Source organism: Coregonus clupeaformis, chromosome 7, assembly GCF_020615455.1.
Source record: "Coregonus clupeaformis isolate EN_2021a chromosome 7, ASM2061545v1, whole genome shotgun sequence".
Taxonomy (NCBI): Eukaryota; Metazoa; Chordata; class Actinopteri; order Salmoniformes; family Salmonidae; genus Coregonus; species Coregonus clupeaformis.
The window spans coordinates 56,094,762-56,117,261 of record NC_059198.1 but is presented as its reverse complement, the minus strand read 5'-3'; the positions used below and the strand labels follow the sequence as shown (position 1 = coordinate 56,117,261).

The 22,500-nt window shown below is 48.3% G+C and overlaps 1 protein-coding gene across 1 annotated transcript in view; it reads left to right on the top strand.

Moving 5' to 3' along the window:
- LOC121569960 (cysteine-rich secretory protein LCCL domain-containing 1-like) overlaps positions 1–22,500 on the top strand; it is a 52,841-nt gene that overhangs the window by 930 nt on the left and 29,411 nt on the right. The window lies entirely within an intron of this gene.

Below are 22,500 nucleotides of genomic sequence, written 5' to 3'. Positions count from 1 at the left end.
TTAGGGGTATACTGTAGGTTAGGGGTATACTGTATACTGTAGGTTAGGGGGTATACTGTAGGTTAGGGGTATACTGTAGGTTAGGGGTATACTGTATACTGTAGGTTAGGGGTATACTGTAGGTTAGGGGTATACTGTAGGTTAGGGGTATACTGTAGGTTAGGGGTATACTGTATACTGTAGGTTAGGGGTATACTGTAGGTTAGGGGTATACTGTAGGTTAGGGGTATACTGTAGGTTAGGGGTATACTGTAGGTTAGGGGTATACTGTATACTGTAGGTTAGGGGTATACTGTAGGTTAGGGGTATACTGTAGGTTAGGGGTATACTGTATACTGTAGGTTAGGGGTATACTGTAGGTTAGGGGTATACTGTAGGTTAGGGGTATACTGTAGGTTAGGGGTATACTGTATACTGTAGGTTAGGGGTATACTGTAGGTTAGGGGTATACTGTAGGTTAGGGGTATACTGTAGGTTAGGGGTATACTGTAGGTTAGGGGTATACTGTAGGTTAGGGGTATACTGTATACTGTAGGTTAGGGGTATACTGTAGGTTAGGGGTATACTGTAGGTTAGGGGTATACTGTAGGTTAGGGGTATACTGTAGGTTAGGGGTATACTGTAGGTTAGGGGTATACTGTATACTGTAGGTTAGGGGTATACTGTAGGTTAGGGGTATACTGTAGGTTAGGGGTATACTGTAGGTTAGGGGTATACTGTAGGTTAGGGGTATACTGTAGTCCCAGTGAGCTATAGTATCAAATATTCCTGTGCAGGGTCTGACCTGGTCACCAGAGGGTTGTAGTCTCCAGTCCCAGTGGGAGACAGTATAGAGGCCTGAGTATAGAGGCCTGAGTATAGAGGCCTGAGTCCCCAACTAACATACTCCATACAGTCCCAGTGGGAGACAGTATAGAGGCCTGAGTATAGAGGCCTGAATATAGAGGCCTGATTATAGAGGCCTGAGTGTAGAGGCCTGAGTATAGAGGCCTGAGTATAGAGGCCTGAGTATAGAGGCCTGAGTATAGAGGCCTGAGTCCCCAACTAACATACTCCATACAGTCCCAGTGGGAGACAGTATAGAGGCCTGAGTATAGAGGCCTGAGTCCCCAACTAACATACTCCATACAGTCCCAGTGGGAGACAGTATAGAGGCCTGAGTATAGAGGCCTGAGTCCCCAACTAACATACTCCATACAGTCCCAGTGGGAGACAGTATAGAGGCCTGAGTATAGAGGCCTGAGTCCCCAACTAACATACTCCATACAATACGTCTCTGTAATCAGCTGGGATAATGGCTTGGCCATGTGATCTTATAATTGAGAGGCCATGGTATGCCTGTGTGTGTGCCTTGGTGTGTGTGCGTGTCAGTGTCAGTGTGTGTGTGTGTGTGTGTTCATGTGTGCGCGTTAATGTGTGTGTATGTGCCTGCGCGTGACGGTGTGTGTGTGTGTGTGTGTGTGTCTGCTGTTCTTCCTGGCAGCCCCCCCCCCCCCTGTTGAGGCCTTCTCCAGAGAAGTGCTGAGGTTACAGTAAACCGGGCTGCTGTTTATATTCCCTAATATAAACAGTGTTGTAACGATGAGCAAATAGTTAAAGTACAAAAGGGAAAATAAATAAACATAAATATGGGTTGTATTTACAATGGTTTTTGTTCTTCACTGGTTGCCCTTTTCTTTTGGCAACAACTCACATATCTCTCTCTCTCCTTCACTCTCCCCCCTCTCTCTTTCTCCCTCTCTCTCTCTCCCTTCTCTCTTCCCCCTCCCCACACTCTCTCTCTCTCTCTCTCTCCCCCCCTTCTCTCTTCCCCCTCCCTCCCCTCCTCTCTCTCTCTATGTCTCTCTCTCTCTCTCTCTCTCTCTCTCTCTCTTTACATTTACATTTACATTTACATTTTAGTCATTTAGCAGACGCTCTTATCCAGAGCGACTTACAGGAGCAATTAGGGTTAAGTGCCTTGCTCAAGGGCACATTTACGTCATTTAGCAGACGCTCTTATCCAGAGCGACTACAAATTGGTGCATTCACCCTATAGCCAGTGGGATAACCACTTTACAATTATACTTTTTTTTGGTGAGTGACTCCGCTGTCCTGGCGTCGTGAGGGAGCTTGTTCCACCATTGGGGTGCCAGAGCAGCGAACAGCTTTGACTGGGCTGAGCGGGAACTATGCTTCCGCAGAGGAAGGGGAGCCAGCAGGCCAGAGGTGGATGAACGCAATGCCCTCGCCTGGGTGTAGGGACTGATCAGAGCCTGAAGGTACGGAGGTGCCGTTCCCCTCACTGCTCCATAGGCAAGCACCATGGTCTTGTAACGGATGCGAGCTTCAACTGGAAGCCAGTGGAGTGTGCGGAGGAGGGGGGTGACGTGAGAGAACTTGGGAAGGTTGAACACCAGACGGGCTGCGGCATTCTGGATGAGTTGTAGGGGTTTAATGGCACAGGCAGGGAGCCCAGCCAACAGCGAGTTGCAGTAATCCAGACGGGAGATGACAAGTGCCTGGATTAGGACCTGTGCCGCTTCCTGTGTAAGGCAGGGTCGTACTCTCCGAATGTTGTAGAGCATGAACCTGCAGGATCGGGTCACCGCCTTGATGTTGGCGGAGAACGACAGGGTGTTGTCCAGGGTCACGCCAAGGCTCTTCGCACTCTGGGAGGAGGACACAACGGAGTTGTCAACCGTGATGGCGAGATCATGGAACTTGCAGTCCTTCCCCGGGAGGAAGAGCAGCTCCGTCTTGCCAGGGTTCAGCTTGAGGTGGTGATCCGTCATCCATACTGATATGTCGGCCAGACATGCAGAGATGCGATTCGCCACCTGGTTATCAGAAGGGGGAAAGGAGAAGATTAGTTGTGTATCGTCAGCGTAGCAATGATAGGAGAGGCCATGTGAGGATATGACAGAGCCAAGTGACTTGGTGTATAGGGAGAAAAGGAGAGGGCCTAGAACTGAGCCCTGGGGGACACCAGTGGTGAGAGCACGTGGTGCGGAGACAGCTTCTCGCCACGCCACTTGGTAGGAGCGACCGGTCAGGTAGGACGCAATCCAGGAGTGAGCCGCGCCGGAGATGCCCAGCTCGGAGAGGGTGGAGAGGAGGATCTGATGGTTCACTGTATCAAAGGCAGCAGACAGGTCTAGAAGGACAAGAGCAGAGGAGAGAGAGTTAGCTTTAGCAGTGCGGAGAGCCTCCGTGACACAGAGAAGAGCAGTCTCAGTTGAATGACCAGGGGGGGGTGATTCAGCAGTGAGGAGAATGTGGCAAAGAGCTTCCTAGGGTTAGAGGCAGATGCTTGGAATTTAGAGTGGTAGAAAGTGGCCTTAGCAGCAGAAACAGATGAAGAAAATGTAGAGAGGAGGGAGTGAAAAGATGCCAGGTCAGCAGGGAGTTTAGTTTTTTTCCATTTCCGCTCAGCTGCCCGGAGCTCTGTTCGCAATGAGTCATCAAGCCACAGAGCTGGAGGGGAGGACCGAGCCGGCCGGGAGGATAGGGGACACAGGGAGTCAAAGGATGCAGAAAGGGAGGAGAGGAGGGTTGAGGAGGCAGAATCAGGAGATTGGAGGGAGAAGGATTGAGCAGAGGGAAGAGATGATAGGATGGAAGAGGAGAGAGTAGTGGGAGAGAGAGAGCGAAGGTTGCGGCGGCGCGTTACCATCTGTGTAGGGGCAGAGTGAGTAGTGTTGGAGGAGAGCGAGAGAGAAAAGGATACAAAGTAGTGGTCGGAGACATGGAGGGGAGTTGCAGTGAGATTAGTAGAAGAGCAACATCTAGTAAAGATGAAGTCAAGCGTATTGCCTGCCTTGTGAGTGGGGGGGATGGTGAGAGGGTGAGGTCAAAAGAGGAGAGGAGTGGAAAGAAGGAGGCAGAGAGAAATGAGTCAAATGTAGACGCGGGGAGGTTGAAATCCCCCAAAACTGTGAAGGGTGAGCCATCCTCAGGAAAGGAACTTATCAAGGCGTCAAGCTCATTGATGAACTCTCCAAGGGAACCTGGAGGGCGATAGATGACAAGGATATTAAGCTTAAATGGGCTAGTGACTGTGACAGCGTGGAATTCAAATGAGGAGATAGACAGATGGGTTAGGGGAAAAATTGAGAATGACCACTTGGGAGAGATGAGGATTCCTGTGCCACCACCCCTCTGACCAGATGCTTTCGGGTATGCGAGAACACATGGTCAGACGAGGAGAGAGCAGTAGGAGTAGCAGTGTTTTCAGTGGTAATCCATGTTTCCGTCAGTGCCAGGAAGTCGAGGGACTGGAGGGTAGCATAGGCTGGGATGAAGTCAGCCTTGTTGGCGGCAGAACGGCAGTTCCAGAGGCTGCCTGAGACCTGGAACTCCAGGTGTGTGGTGCGTGCAGGGACCACCAGGTTAGAGAGGCAGCAGCCACGCGGTGTGAGGCGTTTGTGTAGCCTGTGCGGAGAGGAGAGAACAGGGATAGGCAGAGGCATAGTTGACAGGCTGCAGCAGATGGCTACAATAATGCAGAGGAGATCGGGATGAAATGAACTAAACATCAGGGAAAGGAGAGAGCAGGCCTCCCTCACCAAAAAAAAAAATATATATATATAACTCTCCCAACTTCCACCTCAGAAACTATAAGTGTTTCACTGAACCACCCGAGTAAAACTCTCCCAACTTCCACTTTAGAAATTAGAATTGTTGTAAACTACATCAGACTGTTATCAGTAGCTGTAATTAAGTACAGCAGCTACCAACCACCTAACGTTAATGCCTCGGATGAGGTTAGAAAAACAGCTGAATGGTAGCAGCTAGCTGGCTCAATCACAGGTACTCTTAAGCATGAAATAACATTGGAAACAATTAACCACAGTTGCAAAAAGTTACCAGTAGCTACCCGCTAGCTAGCTAGCTAGCTAGCTAGCTTTGTTGGTCCAAGTAGTGGGTAGGCTAGCCTCGTGCTTCGCCGGAGTCCGCCGAATACAGTCCTTACCTACAATAATTACCTACAATAACCTTCAATAACTACCTGAGTAAGCTACCTATAATACCAAACTACAATACCTACCTACAATCTAAATACATGGTTTAAGCTTAACTCAACACCATATAAGAAGCCGAGCTTACCTTTCATAACGCAGCAATGATTAAACGTTGGGTAGCTAGCACAAAGATATTGTATTTAGCTACCACAGTACAGCCAGCTGGTAGTGTTGGCTGGCTAGCAATGGCTACTGTGTTGACTTTGTTTGAAAAACGGCGTCGCTGCAAACGAATGTAGCTGGCTAAAAGGATATTGTTTTTAGTTGCTACCGTTGCTAATAGCTACTCGCCAGCTAATCCAGGAGGTGAGTTAGCTAGCTAGCTTCGTGCTACACCCGGCACCGTCGAATACAAAAGTAACCTACAATAACTACACAACAGCTACCCACAACAGCCCACGATGCCTACCTATAATACTTAATAATATACAGCCCACGATGCCTACCTATAGTACCTAACTACAATCTAAATACATAGTTTAAGCCTTACTCGACAAAGCCCAAGCTATGTATAAAGCCAAACTGGCAGACTGCAATCAGTAGCCGAAATTAAGTACAGCAGCTACCAACCACCTAACGTTAATGATAATGAGGTTAGAAAAACAGCTGAAGGTGGCAGCTAGCTGGCTCAATTACAGGTACTCTTAAGCGTGAAATAACATTGGAAACAGCTAACCACAGTTGCTAAAAGTTACCGGTAGCTACCCGCTAGCTAGCTAGCTTTGTTGGTCCAAGTAGTGGGTAGGCTAGCCTCGTGCTTCGCCGGGGTCCGCCGAATACAGTCCTTACCTACAATAATTACCTACAATAACCTTCAATAACTACCTGAGTAAACTACCTATAATACCTAACTACAATACCTACCTACAATCTAAATACATGGTTTAAGCTTTACTCAACACCATATAAGAAGCCAAGCTTACCTCCTGCTAGAGAAAACACAACCTCTCCCGTCAGCATCCCCCTCCTTTACCTCTCCTTTTCATCCCCCTCCCTCCCTCCCTCCCTCCCCCTCCCTCTTCTTCCCTCTCTCCCCCTGTCTCCCTCTCACTCACTCTCCTTTTTCCCTCTCTCCCTCTCTCCCTCCCGTCTTTCTCTCTGTCCCTCTCCCTGACCCCCCTGGCTCAGTTCCCGGGCTAGCATTATCCCACACTGCTGAGCTCTTTAGAATTCCCTGGATCTGCGCTCTCTCACTCTAGAGTGGTCCGTCCTGCTCTTCTCCCAGTTATCTCCTAGTATAGACTAGCCATAGGTGGCAGAGGTATACTCTCTCACTCTTGACCCACACATATAAACAGACAAGTGTCAGTGTTTGAAGCACTGTAGGGCAAACAGATGACATCTTGGCAGCAGGGAGGAGAGGGGATCGCCCTGGCCTTGATGTCGGCTAGGTTTGGCCCAAAGCCAGTTGTATAAGGGGTGCTACTGGTATTTAGCTCTTAATGATGAAGCCGTATTGCTGCTGTTGTTTTCCCACACAGCTAGAATGTGTGCATTTCAGAAGATGTGACTACAGTGCCCCGGTCAGCACTTTTACCATGCAGCTAAATGTTTATAAAGATCTTTGGAATTTCTCCACCATATTCAAATTTTGAGTTCTGACTCTCAACCACCGTTCTAGAATGTGACTTTGGAATTTCTCCAATCCATGATTCTCACAAGCCTTGCTGGCAATACCATGCACTGAATGAAATGTTAATTAATACCATCCTTACTGTATACCTAGGGCCCTGTGTTTTAATACCATCCTTACTGTATACCTAGGGCCCTGTGTTTTAATACCATCCTTACTGTATACCTAGGGCCCTGTGTTTTAATACCATCCTTACTGTATACCTAGGGCCCTGTGTTTTAATACCATCCTTACTGTATACCTAGGGCCCTGTGTTTTAATACCATCATTACTGTATACCTAGGGCCCTGTGTTTTAATACCATCCTTACTGTATCCCTAGGGCCCTGTGTTTTAATACCATCCTTACTGTATACCTAGGGCCCTGTGTTTTAATACCATCCTTACTGTATACCTAGGGCCCTGTGTTTTAATACCATCCTTACTGTATACCTAGGGCCCTGTGTTTTAATACCATCCTTACTGTATACCTAGGGCCCTGTGTTTTAATACCATCCTTACTGTATACCTAGGGCCCTGTGTTTTAATACCATCCTTACTGTATACCTAGGGCCCTGTGTTTTAATACCATCCTTACTGTATACCTAGGGCCCTGTGTTTTAATACCATCCTTACTGTATACCTAGGGCCCTGTGTTTTAATACCATCCTTACTGTATACCTAGGGCCCTGTGTTTTAATACCATCCTTACTGTATCCCTAGGGCCCTGTGTTTTAATACCATCCTTACTGTATACCTAGGGCCCTGTGTTTTAATACCATCCTTACTGTATACCTAGGGCCCTGTGTTTTAATACCATCCTTACTGTATACCTAGGGCCCTGTGTTTTAATACCATCCTTACTGTATACCTAGGGCCCTGTGTTTTAATACCATCCTTACTGTATACCTAGGGCCCTGTGTTTTAATACCATCCTTACTGTATACCTAGGGCCCTGGGTTTTAATACCATCCTTACTGTATACCTAGGGCCCTGTGTTTTAATACCATCCTTACTGTATACCTAGGGCCCTGTGTTTTAATACCATCCTTACTGTATACCTAGGGCCCTGTGTTTTAATACCATCCTTAATGTGTACCTAGGGCCCTGTGTTTTAATACCATCCTTACTGTATACCTAGGGCCCTGTGTTTTAATACCATCCTTACTGTATACCTAGGGCCCTGTGTTTTAATACCATCCTTACTGTATACCTAGGGCCCTGTGTTTTAATACCATCCTTACTGTATACCTAGGGCCCTGTGTTTTAATACCATCCTTACTGTATACCTAGGGCCCTGTGTTTTAATACCATCCTTACTGTATACCTAGGGCCCTGTGTTTTAATACCATCCTTACTGTATACCTAGGGCCCTGTGTTTTAATACCATCCTTACTGGATACCTAGGGCCCTGTGTTTTAATACCATCCTTACTGTATACCTAGGGCCCTGTGTTTTAATACCATCCTTACTGTATACCTAGGGCCCTGTGTTTTAATACCATCCTTACTGTATCCCTAGGGCCCTGTGTTTTAATACCATCCTTACTGTATACCTAGGGCCCTGTGTTTTAATACCATCCTTACTGTATACCTAGGGCCCTGTGTTTTAATACCATCCTTACTGTATACCTAGGGCCCTGTGTTTTAATACCATCCTTACTGTATCCCTAGGGCTCTGTGTTTTAATACCATCCTTACTGTATACCTAGGGCCCTGTGTTTTAATACCATCCTTACTGTATACCTAGGGCCCTGTGTTTTAATACCATCATTACTGTATACCTAGGCCCTGTGTTTTAATACCATCCTTACTGTATACCTAGGGCCCTGTGTTTTAATACCATCCTTACTGTATACCTAGGGCCCTGTGTTTTAATACCATCCTTACTGTATACCTAGGGCCCTGTGTTTTAATACCATCCTTACTGTATACCTAGGGCCCTGTGTTTTAATACCATCCTTACTGTATACCTAGGGCCCTGTGTTTTAGTACCATCCTTACTGTATACCTAGGGCCCTGTGTTTTAATACCATCCTTACTGTATACCTAGGGCCCTGTGTTTTAATACCATCCTTACTGTATACCTAGGGCCCTGTGTTTTAATACCATCCTTACTGTATACCTAGGGCCCTGTGTTTTAATACCATCCTTACTGTATACCTAGGGCCCTGTGTTTTAATACCATCCTTACTGTATACCTAGGGCCCTGTGTTTTAATACCATCCTTACTGTATACCTAGGGCCCTGTGTTTTAATACCATCCTTACTGTATACCTAGGGCCCTGTGTTTTAATACCATCCTTACTGTATACCTAGGGCCCTGTGTTTTAATACCATCCTTACTGTATACCTAGGGCCCTGGGTTTTAATAGTATGTGTACGTACTATATATACCCCAGGACCAGATAATTACTCTGTTGAGGAAGATGACCGATTATGAGGATGATAACAGGAATATGAGGGACAATTGTCTCTAGCTGTCTGATTGGCCAGTGGCCAGCTCTAAGCCCTCTGATTGGAGAATATAGGGTTCTACATTCCAGAGCTGTGTAATAAAACAGAACTTACTGGCTGCTGGGGGGCGCTACTGTCTGGATGGACCAACAGACATACAGGGCTTTCGGAAAGTATTCAGACCCTTCACTTTTTCTACATTTAGTTACTTTACAGCCATATTCTAAAAATTGATTACATTTTTTAAAAATTCTCATCAATCTACACACAATACTCCATAATGACCAAGAGAAAATAGTTTTTTAGAAATGTTTGCAAATATATTAACGATAAAAAAAAACAGAAATACCTTATTTACATAAGTATTCAGACCCTTTGCTATGAGACTTGACATTGAGGTCAGGTGCATCCTGTTTCCCATTGATCATCCTTGAGATGTTTCTACAACTTGATTGGAGTCCACCTGTGGTAAATTCAATTGATTGGACATGATTTGGAAAAGCACACACCTGTCTATATAAGGTCACACAGTTGATAGTGCAAGTCAGAGCAAAAACCAAGCCATTGGGTTGAAGAAATTGTCCGAAGAGATCCGAGACAGGATTGTGTCGAGGCACAGATCTGTGGAAGGCTTAGGGGTATACTGTAGGTTAGGGGTATACTGTAGGTTAGTGGTATACTGTAGGTTAGTGGTATACTGTAGGTTAGGGGTATACTGTAGGTTAGGGGTATACTGTAGGTTAGGGGTATACTGTAGGTTAGGGGTATACTGTAGGTTAGGGGTATACTGTAGGTTAGGGGTATACTGTAGGTTAGGGGTATACTGTAGGTTAGTGGTATACTGTAGGTTAGGGGTATACTGTAGGTTAGGGGTATACTGTATACTGTAGGTTAGGGGTATACTGTAGGTTAGGGGTATACTGTATACTGTAGGTTAGGGGTATACTGTAGGTTAGTGGTATACTGTAGGTTAGTGGTATACTGTAGGTTAGGGGTATACTGTAGGTTAGGGGTATACTGTAGGTTAGTGGTATACTGTAGGTTAGGGGTATACTGTAGGTTAGGGGTATACTGTAGGTTAGGGGTATACTGTAGGTTAGGGGTATACTGTAGGTTAGGGGTATACTGTAGGTTAGTGGTATACTGTAGGTTAGGGGTATACTGTAGGTTAGGGGTATACTGTAGGTTAGGGGTATACTGTAGGTTAGGGGTATACTGTAGGTTAGGGGTATACTGTAGGTTAGGGGTATACTGTATACTGTAGGTTAGGGGTATACTGTAGGTTAGGGGTATACTGTAGGTTAGGGGTATACTGTAGGTTAGGGGTATACTGGGGTATACTGTAGGTTAGGGGTATACTGTAGGTTAGGGGGTATACTGTAGGTTAGGGGTATACTGTAGGTTAGGGGTATACTGTATACTGTAGGTTAGGGGTATACTGTAGGTTAGGGGTATACTGTAGGTTAGGGGTATACTGTAGGTTAGGGGTATACTGTATACTGTAGGTTAGGGGTATACTGTAGGTTAGTGGTATACTGTAGGTTAGGGGTATACTGTATACTGTAGGTTAGGGGTATACTGTAGGTTAGGGGTATACTGTAGGTTAGGGGTATACTGTATACTGTAGGTTAGGGGTATACTGTAGGTTAGGGGTATACTGTAGGTTAGGGGTATACTGTAGGTTAGGGGTATACTGTAGGTTAGGGGTATACTGTAGGTTAGTGGTATACTGTAGGTTAGGGGTATACTGTAGGTTAGGGGTATACTGTAGGTTAGGGGTATACTGTAGGTTAGGGGTATACTGTAGTCCCAGTGAGCTATAGTATCAAATATTCCTGTGCAGGGTCTGACCTGGTCACCAGAGGGTTGTAGTCTCCAGTCCCAGTGGGAGACAGTATAGAGGCCTGAGTATAGAGGCCTGAGTGTAGAGGCCTGAGTATAGAAGCCTGAGTATAGAGGCCTGAGTATAGAGGCCTGAGTATAGAGGCCTGAGTCCCCAACTAACATACTCCATACAATACGTCTCTGTAATCAGCTGGGATAATGGCTTGGCCATGTGATCTTATAATTGAGAGGCCATGGTATGCCTGTGTGTGTGCCTTGGTGTGTGTGCGTGTCAGTGTGTGTTTGTGTGTGTATGTGTGTTCATGTGTGCGCGTTAATGTGTGTGTATGTGCCTGCGCGTGACGGTGTGTGTGTGTGTGTGTGTGTGTGTCTGCTGTTCTTCCTGGCAGCCCCCCCCCCCCCTGTTGAGGCCTTCTCCAGAGAAGTGCTGAGGTTACAGTAAACCGGGCTGCTGTTTATATTCCCTAATATAAATAGTGTTGTAACGATGAGCAAATAGTTAAAGTACAAAAGGGAAAATAAATAAACATAAATATGGGTTGTATTTACAATGGTTTTTGTTCTTCACTGGTTGCCCTTTTCTTTTGGCAACAACTCACATATCTCTCTCTCTCCTTCACTCTCCCCCCCCCCCTCTCTCTCTTTCTCCCTTCTCTCTCTCTCCCTTCTCTCTCCCCCCTCCCTTCCCCCCTCCCTCTCTCGCTCTCTCTCTCTCTCCCCCCTCTCTCTCCCTTCTCTCTTCCCCCTCCCCACCCTCTCTCTCTCTCTCTCTCTCTCTCTCCCCCTTCTCTCTTCCCCCTCCCTCCCCTCTCTCTCTCTCTATGTCTCTCTCTCTCTCTCTCTCTCTCTCTTTACCTCTCCTTTTCATCCCCCTCCCTCCCTCCCTCCCTCCCCTCCCTCTTCTTCCCTCTCTCCCCCTGTCTCCCTCTCACTCACTCTCCTTTTTCCCTCTCTCCCTCTCTCCCTCCCCTCTTTGTCTCTGTCCCTCTCCCTGACCCCCCTGGCTCAGTTCCCGGGCATCCTGTTTCCCATTGATCATCCTTGAGATGTTTCTACAACTTGATTGGAGTCCACCTGTGGTAAATTCAATTGATTGGACATGATTTGGAAAAGCACACACCTGTCTATATAAGGTCACACAGTTGATAGTGCAAGTCAGAGCAAAAACCAAGCCATTGGGTTGAAGAAATTGTCCGAAGAGATCCGAGACAGGATTTTGTCGAGGCACAGATCTGTGGAAGGCTACCAAAAAAGGTTTGCAGCATTGAAGGTCCCCAAGAACACAGTGGCCTCCATCACTCTTATAATAATAATATAATAATAATATGCCATTTAGCAGACGCTTTTATCCAAAGCGACTTACAGTCATGCGTGCATACATTTTTGTGTATGGGTGGTCCCGGGGATCGAACCCACTACCTTGGCGTTACAAGCGCCGTGCTCTACCAGCTGAGCTACAGAGGACCACATGGAAGAAGTTTGGAACCACCAAGACTCTTCCTAGAGCTGGCCTCCCGGCTAAACTGAGCAATCGGGGGAAAAGGGCCTTGGTCAGGGAGGTGACCAAGAACCCAATGGTCACTCTGACAGAGCTCCATAGTTCCTCTGTGGAGATGGGAGAACCTTCCAGAAGGACAACCATCTATGCAGCACTCCACCAATCAGGCCTTTATGGTAGAGTGGCCAGACGGAAGTCACTCCTCAGTAAAAGGCACATGACAGCCCGCTTGGAGTTTGCCAAAAGGCACCTAAAGGACTCTCAGACAATGAGAAACAAGATTCTCTGGTCTGATGAAACCAAGATGGAACTCTTTGGCCTGAATGCCAAGCGTCACGTCTGGAGGAAACCTGGCATCATCCCTACGGTGAAGCATGGTGGTGGCAGCATCATGCTGTGGGGATGTTTTTCAGTGGCAGGGACTGGGAGACTAGTCAGGATCGAGGGAAAGATGAACGGAGCAAAGTACAGAGAGATCCTTGATGAAAACCTGCTCCAGAGCGCTCAGGACCTCAGAATGGGGCGAAGGTTCACCTTCCAACAGGACATCGACCCTAAGCACACAGCCAAGACAACACAGGAGTGGCTTCAGGACAAGTCTCTGAATGTCCTTGATTGCCCCAGCCAGAGCCCGGACTTGAACCCGATCTAACATCTCTGGAGAGACCTGAAAATAGCTGTGCAGCAACGCACCCCATCCAACCTGACAGAGCTTGAGAGGATCTGCAGAGAAGAATGGGAGAAACTCCCCAAATACAGGTGTGCCAAGCTTGTAGCGTCATACCCAAGAAGACTCAAGGCTGTCATCGCTGCCAAAGGTTCTTCAACAAAGTACTGAGTAAAGGGTCTGAATACTTATGTGAATGTGATGTATAATTATTATTATTTTACCTGTTTTTGCTTTGTCATTGTGGGGTATTGTGTGTAGATTGATGAGGAAAAAAACAAATTGAATAAATGTTAGAATAAGACTGTAACATAACAAAATGTGGAAAAAGCCAAGGGGTCTGAATACTTTCCGAATACTGTATACAGTATACATACAGTACATCTGTCTGTCTGTCTGTCTGTCTGTCTGTCTGTCTGTCTGTCTGTCTGTCTGTCTGTCTGTCTGTCTGTCTGTCTGTCTGTCTGTCTGTCTGTCTGTCTGTCTGTGTCTCTGTCTCTGTCTCTGTCTCTGTCTCTGTCTCTGTCTCTGTCTCTGTCTCTGTCTCTGTCTCTGTGTCTGTCTGTCTGTTTTTCTTTTCTCTCTCTCTCTCTCACTCTCTCTCTCTCTCTCTCTCTCTCTCTCTCTCTCTCTCTCTCTCTCTCTCTCTCTCTCACTCTCTCTCTCACTCTCTTTCTTTCTCTCAATTCAATTTCAATTTATGGGCTTTATTGGCATGGGAAACGTATGTTAACATTGTCAAAGCAAGTGAAGTAGATAGTAAACAAAAGTGAAATAAACAATAAATATTAAGAGTAAACATTACACTCAGAAGTTCCAAAAGAATAAAGACATTTCAAATGTCATATTATGTAACAATCTCCCTCTCTTACGCTCTCCTGCTGCCTGTGCAGACTATTTACTCTGGACAGGAAACTGAACTCACAAAGGAAGTTTACCCTTCTGCACCTGTGCACTCACACACACACACACACACACACACACACACACACACACACACACACACACACACACACACACACACACACACACACACACACACACACACACACACACACACACACACACACACACACACACACACACACACACACACATTGTCTTAAATCAGCTGTCTGTGTTACCACTGAAATATAAAGACCCATTCAGTGGTTGAAGAGCTCCCATTCCAACCCCTTCACAGAGGACACAATGCCTCCCTGAAAGACTGGTCCCCTTCACAGAGAACACAATGCCTCCCTGATAGACTGGTCACCTTCACAGAGGACACAATGCCTCCCTGATAGACTGGTCCCCTTCACAGAGGACACGATGCCTCCCTGATAGACTGGTCCCCTTCACAGAGAACACAATGCCTCCCTGATAGACTGGTCCCCTTCACAGAGAACACAATGCCTCCCTGATAGACTGGTCCCCTTCACAGAGAACACGATGCCTCCCTGATAGCCTGCCTCCCACACACACACACACACACACACACACACACACACACTCACACACACACACCAAACCCACCCACACACACTTTTTCGGCAACCTGTGGAATGCCACCAGATGAACCCCCAAAAAAAACAGAACAAAAGAGAAAAACTGTAAATTAAATAAGTGGGAATGGAAACACTAGGATTCAGAACGCCAGCTAACTGTAACTGTACATGAAGAGTTAAGTGAAAATAAAAGTGCTGTGCTGTAAGCCTGGAGCAGGAAACATGTTTTTCATTACAAGTCTCTGTAGGAGTGTGGTCGGGGGCCTGTTGGGCACAAGGTTCAGAACCCCAAACCCCCTTCAGTAGGAGTGTGGTCAGGGGCCTGCGCTCGCTGTGCAAACCCATCCAGGCAATGATAGGTACTGAGCTATGTACTGTGCACTGTACTGGGTTATCTACTGGAATATGTACAGGCATATGTACTGGGTTATATAATAGGCTAAGTACCATGTTATTTACTGGGATATGTACTGGGATATATATTGGGTGTGCTACTGTGTGTTACTGTTTTGCTATGTACTGTGTTACTGTGTACTGTGTACTGTGTTACTGTGTACTGTGTTACTGAGTTACTGTGTTACTATGTACTGTATTACTGTGCATTGTGTTACTTTCTACTGTGTAATGTGTTACTCTGTACTGTGTTACTATGTACTGTGTCACTGTGTTACTGTGTACTGTTTACTACGTTACTGTGTACTGTGTACTGTGTACTGTGTTACTGTGTACTGTGTTACTGTGTACTTTGTAGCTCATCACTAAGCTAAGGACCCTGGGACTAAACACCTCCCTCTTCAACTGGATCCTGGACTTCCTGACGGGCCACCCCCAGGTGGTAAGGGTAGGTAACAACACATCTGCCACGCTGATCCTCAACACGGGGCCCCTCAGGGGTGCGTGCTCAGTCCCCTCCTGTACTCCCTGTTCACCCATGACTGCATGGCCAGGCATGACTCCAACACCATCATTAAGTTTGCCGACGACACAACAGTGGTAGGCCTGATCACCGACAACGATGTGGTGCCAGGATAACAACCTCTCCCTCAACGTTATCAAGACAAAGGAGATGATTGTGGACTACAGGACAAAAAAGAGGACTGAGCACGCCCCCATTCTCTTCGACGGGGCTGTAGTGGAACAGGTTGAGAGCTTCAAGTTCCTTGGTGTCCACATCACCAACGAACTATCATGATCCAAACACACCAAGACAGTCGTGAAGAGGGCACGACAAAGCCTATTCCCCCTCAGGAGACTGAAAAGATTTGGCATGAGTCCTCAGATCCTCAAAAGGTTATACAGCTGCACCATCGAGAGCATCCTGACTGGTTGCATCACCGCCTGGTATGGCAACTGCTTGGCCTCTGACCGCAAGGCACTACAGAGGGTAGTGCGTACGGCCCAGTACATCAATGGGGCCAAGCTTCCTGCCATCCAGGTCCTCTATACCAGGCGGTGTCAGGGGAAGGCCCTCAAAATTGTCAAAGACTCCAGCCACCCTAGTCATAGACTGTTCTCTCTGCTACCGCACGGCAAGCGGTACCGGAGTGCCAAGTCTAGGTCCAAAAGGCTTCTCAAAAGCTTCTACCCCCAAGCCATAAGACTCCTGAACAGCTAATCATGGCTACCCGGACTATTTGCACCCCCACCCCATCCTTTTACGCTGCTGCTACTCTGTTAAATATTAATGCATAGTCACTTTAACTCTACCCACATGTACATATTACCTCAACTACCTCAACTAGCCGGTGCCCCCGCACATTGACTCTGCACCGGTACCCCCCCTGTATATATAGCCTCCCTACTGTTATTTTATTTTACTTCTGCTCTTTTTTTCTCAACACTTTTGTTGTTGTTGTTGTTTTATTTTACTTTTTTATGAAGGAAAAAATGCATTGTTGGTTAAAGGCTGTAAGTAAGCATTTCACGGTAATGTCTACACCTGTTGTATTCGGCGCATGTGGCATATACAATTTAATTTGATTTGTACTGTGCTACTGTGTACTGTGTTACTGTGTTATTATGTTACTGTGTTACCAAGTACTTTGCTACTGTGTACTGTGTTACTGTGCACTGTGTTACTATGTACTGTGTACTGTGTTACTATGTACTGTGTACTGTGTTACTGTGTTATTGTGTTACTGTGTACTGTGTTACCGTGTGACTCTGTTACTGTGTACTTTGTACTGTGTTACTGTGTTACTGTGTACTGTGTAATGTGTTACTGTGTTACTATGTTACTGTGTTACCAAGTACTTTGCTACTGTGTACTGTGTTACTGTGTATTGTGTTAATGTGTTACTAAGTAATGTGTTACTGTGTATTACTGTATTACTGTGTACCGTGTGCTGTGTTACTGTGTACTGTGTACTGTGTTACTGTGCTTCACATTTTGCTGTGATAAACTTTTCTCTTCTCTTCTCTTCTCTTCTCTTCTCTTCTCTTCTCTTCTCTTCTCTTCTCTTCTCTTCTCTTCTCTTCTCTTCTCTTCTCTTCTCTTCTCTTCTCTTCTCTTCTCTTCTCTTCTCTTCGTCATGCAACTTTTGATCTGTGTACCAAATGGCATGAGCTGTGGTCAACAATAGTGCAATGTACAGGGTATGAGGAATCATAGGCGCTGCAGCCAGACAACAGCAGCAGCCCTCAGTGTTTATTTACACAACAGTTCCATAACATAATAGTCCAGCGCTCCTCCTCATGTAACCATGGCGATCTCAGCTACCCAACAGTGCTTCACCTTTGCTGTATTACCTAACAAGCCAAGGTTACATCCCAAGTGGCACCCTATTCTCTATGGGCCCTGGTCAAAAGTAGTGCACTATATAGGGACTAGGGTGCCATTTGGGATTCAAACCCTACTCAACTCCCTCTCCTCCCTTCCCACTCCAGCCTTACCTAACAACCTGGCACCCTATTCCCTACATAGTAAACTATTTTATTTGGGGACCTATAGGCTCTGGTCAAAAGTAGTGCACTATAAAGGGAAAAGGGTGCCATTTGGGACGTACACAAGCCTTCAACTTTCTGCTATGTAACAGAGTTAAACCAGCCCTACCAGACATCCTGTTAGTTACTGTTGCTGGGCAGGTGTTCCTTCAGGACTAATGTGGAGAACAGAGGTTGTTACTGTGGAGACATGATTGGGGGACGGACGTGGGGGTCTATCTCAGAGTCTGGTATTGGTGTATATTTACAGCTGGGGATAGGGTTAGTGCTGGCTGGTATTGGTGTGTATTTACAGCTGGGATTAGGGTTAGTCCTGGCTGGTATTGGTGTATATTTACAGCTGGGGATAGGGTTAGTGCTGGCTGGTATTGGTGTATATTTACAGATGGGGTTAGGGTTAGTCCTGGCTGGTATTGGTGTATATTTACAGCTGGGGATAGGGTTAGTGCTGGCTGGTATTGGTGTATATTTACAGATGGGGTTAGGGTTAGTGCTGGCTGGTATTGGTGTATATTTACAGCTGGGGTTAGGGTTAGTGCTGGCTGGTATTGGTGTGTATTTACAGCTGGGGATAGGGTTAGTGCTGGCTGGTATTGGTGTGTATTTACAGCTGGGATTAGGGTTAGTCCTGGCTGGTATTGGTGTATATTTACAGCTGGGGATAGGGTTAGTGCTGGCTGGTATTGGTGTATATTTACAGATGGGGTTAGGGTTAGTGCTGGCTGGTATTGGTGTATATTTACAGCTGGGGTTAGGGTTAGTGCTGGCTGGTATTGGTGTGTATTTACAGATGGGGTTAGGGTTAGTGCTGGCTGGTATTGGGTTAGGGTTAGTGCTGGCTGGTATTGGTGTATATTTACAGCTGGGGATAGGGTTAGTGCTGGCTGGTATTGGTGTGTATTTACAGATGGGGTTAGGGTTAGTCCTGGCTGGTATTGGTGTGTATTTACAGATGGGGTTAGGGTTAGTGCTGGCTGGTATTGGGTTAGGGTTAGTCCTGGCTGGTATTGGTGTGTATTTACAGATGGGGTTAGGGTTAGTGCTGGCTGGTATTGGTGTATATTTACAGCTGGGGTTAGGGTTAGTGCTGGCTGGTATTGGTGTATATTTACAGATGGGGTTAGGGTTAGTGATGGCTGGTATTGGTGTGTATTTACAGATGGGGTTAGGGTTAGTCCTGGCTGGTATTGGTGTATATTTACAGCTGGGGTTAGGGTTAGTGCTGGCTGGTATTGGTGTGTATTTACAGCTGGGGTTAGGGTTAGTCCTGGCTGGTATTGGTGTGTATTTACAGATGGGGTTAGGGTTAGTGCTGGCTGGTATTGGGTTAGGGTTAGTCCTGGCTGGTATTGGTGTGTATTTACAGATGGGGTTAGGGTTAGTGCTGGCTGGTATTGGTGTATATTTACAGCTGGGGTTAGGGTTAGTGCTGGCTGGTATTGGTGTATATTTACAGATGGGGTTAGGGTTAGTGATGGCTGGTATTGGTGTGTATTTACAGATGGGGTTAGGGTTAGTCCTGGCTGGTAATGGTGTATATTTACAGCTGGGGTTAGGGTTAGTGCTGGCTGGTATTGGTGTGTATTTACAGCTGGGGTTAGGGTTAGTGATGGCTGGTATTGGTGGGACATCCAGAGGAACCTTCAGCTAGCTTTATACACACACACACACACACACACACACACACACACACACACACACACACACTCACTCACTCATATTTCCACAACCGTCAGGATTAGGTTTCCCACACTCAATGTGAAAGTGATGGTGTGCATTTGAAGTAATGTATATCCTCTAAAATAATGACAACTTCATGTGTTTGAAAAATGAATTCTTGAAGTAGCCAGAACATAGGTCAATGTAGCATTTAGATGAAGAACTGTTTTCTACATTCCCCCACAAACCCCAGAAATGGAACCTGATATTTTTTGCTTCCGACCAGAGCCTAGAATTGACGAGAGAGCATTTCAAAACGCAGAACAGAGCAGAGCAGAGAAGAGCAGAGCAGAGCAGAACAGGGGATACTGAGAGAGAGTTGGGCTGAGACCCCTCACTAGAACCCTCACTAGACCCCTCACTAGACCCCTCACTAGACCCCTCACTGGACCCCTCACTAGACCCCTCACTAGACCCCTCACTAGACCCCTCACTAGACCCCTCACTAGACCCCTCACTGGACCCCTCACTGGACCCCTCACTAGACCCCTCACTGGACCCCTCACTAGACCCCTCACTGGACCCCTCACTAGACCCCTCACTGGACCCCTCACTAGACCCCTCACTAGACCCCTCGCTGGACCCCTCACTAGACCCCTCACTGGACCCCTCACTAGACCCCTCACTGGACCCCTCACTAGACCCCTCACTAGACCCCTCACTGGACCCCTCACTGGACCCCTCACTGGACCCCTCACTAGACCCCTCACTGGACCCCTCACTAGACCCCTCACTAGACCCCTCACTGGACCCCTCACTAGACCCCTCACTGGACCCCTCACTGGACCCCTCACTAGACCCCTCACTAGACCCCTCACTAGACCCCTCACTAGACCCCTCACTGGACCCCTCACTAGACCCCTCACTGGACCCCTCACTGGACCCCTCACTAGACCCCTCACTAGACCCCTCACTAGACCCCTCACTAGACCCCTCACTGGACCCCTCACTAGACCCCTCACTGGACCCCTCACTAGACCCCTCACTATACCCCTCACTGGACCCCTCACTAGACCCCTCACTGGACCCCTCACTAGACCCCTCACTGGACCCCTCACTAGACCCCTCACTATACCCCTCACTGGACCCCTCACTGGACCCCTCACTGGACCCCTCACTGGACCCCTCACTAGACCCCTCACTAGACCCCTCACTGGACCCCTCACTGGACCCCTCACTAGACCCCTCACTGGACCCCTCACTAGACCCCTCGCTGGACCCCTCACTAGACCCCTCACTGGACCCCTCACTAGACCCCTCACTAGACAACTCTCTGGACCCCTCACTGGACCCCTCACTAGACCCCTCGCTGGACCCCTCACTAGACCCCTCACTAGACCCCTCACTAGACCCCTCACTGGACCCCTCACTTGACCCCTCACTAGACCCCTCGCTGGACCCCTCACTAGACCCCTCGCTGGACCCCTCACTAGACCCCTCACTGGACCCCTCACTTGACCCCTCACTAGACCCCTCGCTGGACCCCTCACTAGACCCCTCACTGGACCCCTCACTAGACCCCTCGCTGGACCCCTCACTAGACCCCTCACTAGACCCCTCACTGGACCCCTCACTTGACCCCTCACTGGACCCCTCACTAGACCCCTCACTAGACCCCTCACTAGACCCCTCACTAGACCCCTCACTAGACCCCTCGCTGGACCCCTCACTAGACCCCTCGCTGGACCCCTCACTAGACCCCTCACTAGACCCCTCACTAGACCCCTCGCTGGACCCCTCACTAGACCCCTCACTAGACCCCTCACTGGACCCCTCACTAGACCCCTCACTAGACCCCTCACTGGACCCCTCACTAGACCCCTCACTAGACCCCTCACTGGACCCCTCACTGGACCCCTCACTAGACCCCTCACTGGACCCCTCACTAGACCCCTCACTGGACCCCTCACTAGACCCCTCACTAGACCCCTCACTAGACCTCTCACTAGACCCCTCACTAGACCCCTCACTGGACCCCTCACTAGACCCCTCACTGGACCCCTCACTAGACCCCTCACTATACCCCTCACTGGACCCCTCACTAGACCCCTCACTAGACCCCTCACTGGACCCCTCACTAGACCCCTCACTGGACCCCTCACTAGACCCCTCATTAGACCCCTCACTAGACCCCTCACTAGACCCCTCACTGGACCCCTCACTGGACCCCTCACTAGACCCCTCGCTGGACCCCTCACTAGACCCCTCGCTGGACCCCTCACTGGACCCCTCACTAGACCCCTCACTAGACCCCTCACTGGACCCCTCAATGGACCCCTCACTAGACCCCTCACTGGACCCCTCACTAGACCCCTCACTGGACCCCTCACTAGACCCCTCACTGGACCCCTCACTAGACCCCTCACTATACCCCTCACTAGACCCCTCACTGGACCCCTCACTAGACCCCTCACTGGACCCCTCACTAGACCCCTCACTGGACCCCTCACTAGACCCCTCACTGGACCCCTCACTAGACCCCTCGCTGGACCCCTCACTAGACCCCTCACTGGACCCCTCACTAGACCCCTCACTGGACCCCTCACTAGACCCCTCACTGGACCCCTCACTAGACCCCTCACTGGACCCCTCACTAGACCCCTCACTGGACCCCTCACTAGACCCCTCGCTAGACCCCTCACTGGACACCTCACTGGACCCCTCACTAGACCCCTCACTAGACCCCTCACTAGACCCCTCACTGGACCCCTCACTGGACCCTTCACTAGACCCCTCACTGGACCCCTCACTAGACCCCTCACTAGACCCCTCACTAGACCCCTCACTGGACCCCTCACTAGACCCCTCACTAGACCCCTCACTAGACCCCTCACTAGACCCCTCACTAGACCCATCACTAGACCCCTCACTAGACCCCTCACTAGACCCCTCACTGGACCCCTCACTAGACCCCTCACTGGACCCCTCACTGGACCCCTCACTGGACCCCTCACTAGACCCCTCACTGGACCCCTCACTGGACCCCTCACTAGACCCCTCACTGGACCCCTCACTAGACCCCTCACTAGACCCCTCACTGGACCCCTCACTGGACCCCTCACTAGACCCCTCACTGGACCCCTCACTAGACCCCTCACTAGACCCCTCACTGGACCCCTCACTGGACCCTGTAGAGTCTAGTGAGGGGTCATTCCTGCGTGTGCCTCCAAGCGGGCTGTCATGTGCCTTTTACTGAGGAGTGGCTTCTGTCTGGCCACTCTACCATAAAGGCCTGATTGGTGGAGTGCTGCAGAGATGGTTGTCCTTCTGG